Source organism: Macrobrachium rosenbergii, chromosome 52, assembly GCF_040412425.1.
Source record: "Macrobrachium rosenbergii isolate ZJJX-2024 chromosome 52, ASM4041242v1, whole genome shotgun sequence".
Classification (NCBI taxonomy): Eukaryota; Metazoa; Arthropoda; class Malacostraca; order Decapoda; family Palaemonidae; genus Macrobrachium; species Macrobrachium rosenbergii.
Window position 1 is genome coordinate 1,219,988 of NC_089792.1, and position 2,988 is coordinate 1,222,975.

The 2,988-nt window shown below is 31.8% G+C and overlaps 1 protein-coding gene across 1 annotated transcript in view; it reads right to left on the bottom strand.

Annotated features, from left to right (window-relative positions):
• Window positions 1–1,791, bottom strand: part of LOC136833877 (transmembrane protease serine 9-like) — an 11,287-nt gene extending 9,496 nt beyond the window's left edge. Inside the window, exon 1 of the mRNA XM_067096175.1 lies at window positions 1,531–1,791. The gene's annotated coding sequence lies outside the window, so the exon portion shown is untranslated. The remainder of the gene's footprint in view (window positions 1–1,530) is intronic.
• Window positions 1,792–2,988: the final 1,197 nt, after the last annotated feature.

A 2,988-nucleotide genomic window follows, 5' to 3' on the forward strand; every position in this document is an offset into this window, starting at 1 on the left:
TTATTCCTTAAGAGATATGAAACGTGACTTGATTACTGACTGGGAAGTGAAGGCCTTTTTCTTTTTTTTTTTTTTTGAATGAAGGTTCTGACGACTTCATGTTCTACTGTCCAGGTTTTGGTATTAAAAGGGAAATCTTGTCATTCATTAAGAGATATGAAAGGTGACTCAATTACTGACTGTGGAGCAATGTATTTAGATATCTTAACTAACGAAACAGGGTTCAGGGAAGTAGTAGAATAATATTACATCATATGTAAATACATCATATGCATACCTAAATTTGCTAACTTCGCTTATAAAAATGCAAAAAAAAAAATAAAGAATTTAAACTTATAGCAAGTAAAGAAATATAAAATAATCCCTTCGTTTGGAAAATGTAAAAAAAAAAAATTAAACTCCTAGCAAGTATCAGAAATATAAAATAATCCCTTCGTTTAGAAAATGTAAAAATAAAAATAAACTAACAAGTACTAGAAATATAAAATAATCCCTACGTTTGGAAAATGTAAAAAAAAAAAATTAAACTCCTAGCAAGTATCAGAAATATAAAATAATCCCTTCGTTTAGAAAATGTAAAAATAAAAATAAACTAACAAGTACTAGAAATATAAAATAATCCCTACGTTTGGAAAAAAATGTAAAAAAAAATTAAACTCCTAGCAAGTATCAGAAATATAAAATAATCCCTTCGTTTAGAAAATGTAAAAATAAAAATAAACAACAAGTACTAGAAATATAAAGCCTACGTTTGGAAAATGTAAAAAAATTAAACTCTAGCAAGTATCAGAAATATAAAATAATCCCTTCGTTTAGAAAATGTAAAAATAAAAATAAACTAACAAGTACTAGAAATATAAAATAATCCCTACGTTTGGAAAATGTAAAAAAAAATTAAACTCTAGCAAGTATCAGAAATATAAAATAATCCCTTCGTTTAGAAAATGTAAAAATAAAAAATAAACTAACAAGTACTAGAAATATAAAATAATCCCTACGTTTGGAAAAATGTAAAAAAAAAAATTAAACTCTAGCAAGTATCAGAAATATAAAATAATCCTTCGTTTAGAAAATGTAAAAATAAAAATAAACTAACAAGTACTAGAAATATAAAATAATCCCTACGTTTGGAAAATGTAAAAAAAAAAAATAAACTCCTAGCAAGTATCAGAAATATAAAATAATCCCTTCGTTTAGAAAATGTAAAAATAAAAATAAACTAACAAGTACTAGAAATATAAAATAATCCCTACGTTTGGAAAATGTAAAAAAAAAACTACTAGCAGGTATCAGAAATATAAAGTAATCCCTTCGTTTGGAAAATGTAAAAATAAAAAATTAAACTCCTAGCAGGTATCAGAAATATAAAAATCCCTTCGTTTGCTAAATGTAAAAAAAAAAAAATTTAACTCATAGCAAGTACCAGTAATATGAAATAAAACCTATATGTGAAAACAAGTCAAACTTGGTCCATCTGATAACATTCAGCGCTTTCCTAGAATACTCATCTGACAGTCAGTCACATCTTACGTGGTATGTCCTGACAGACGGATCTCCATAGTGCTATGCAGATCAGCAGAAACCTCAGGACACTCCTCGTCCAATTGCTGAAGGACATCTTCCTTTAAACCTTCCTTGAAAAACCAGCTGCTTATCTCTCGACGTGCCAATTCCTTATCCTGTCTGGAACGCTTCGACGCAAACGCGAATGCTACTGGAACCACATTAAATACACGCACGGGACCTCAATCATTATACCCTCTGGTTCACCTCAGGTGCGAGGAGGTAACTAAACGGACCCCGGTGACTGAGGTCTGGTACGTCTCTCTTTCTCACTCTCTCTCGTGAGCCCACGCTTACATAAGAGTAGAATGAGTTGGTCTTTTATAGAGCAGGAATATTGCGCCAACGCCAAGGAATATAAACTCATCTTCTTGTCTCGAAAGTAGCAGCGATTAATTTTACTAGTTTTCCAGGACCTAAAGTGAAACGCTTTATTGTGCAAAGATTTAAAAAGTACAGTGCAACAAACAGGTAACTCAGACGCGGTATGCATATAGGGGAAATACCCTCTATGGTGAATAGAATTGGGGGGTGATATCATACACACCTTTTCCACCTTATAGATTACTAGACACAAGTCATTCATCAGGGCTGATACGGTACTCAGGTACTGTTTAAGAATATGAATGATCACTGATGGCTGCATAAAGGGAATTAATATACATATATATATATATATATATATATATATATATATATATATATATATATATATATATATATATATATATATATATATACACACACACACAGTATGACTGAAATATTTTCCGTTAAAAAAATATATATATATACAGTATATAATCCATCAATAGATTGCACTACAAATTTTGACTTAAATGTTAATGAGTATGCAACGTCTATATATAGCCTACTGCACATTTTAAAGAAATATTGAAGTATTGCTAAAAAAAATATGTTTTGTTAGATTTCTGACAAGAAACATGTTTGCTAGGGAGTGACATATGCCAAGATTCACTTAAGGAAAAACCTTCGTCGACATTTATCTCTTGGAATACCAAGAATGATGACGAATGAGTAATCTTATATCTATTTTGACACCTGGAAGAGTGATACTATGCGCTTTACTTCATAAACGAAACCCTTCTCGAGGAATATAATGAGTTTTGCAGACGACACACGAAGGGAGAGAAGCTTTTCAGGTATGAAAAGTCATCTTGTTTGATAACCTGAAAAGAATCAGCTGGCAACCCACCCTCTCTTTCCGTTACTCCGCTCCGGGAAAGTTTTTGTCCTTCGGTGCTCCAAGGTACCCTGGGGTAACCCTTGCCCAGTGTGTTGCAACACATTGGTGGCCCGGGGTTCTTTTAAAGTATTTCCTACCTACTCCTTATACCTGTGGTCAAGTTTCATGTCGAAAGATCTCAGTCCTGACTTCGTCAGAATTTTGCGTTATTTCACTGG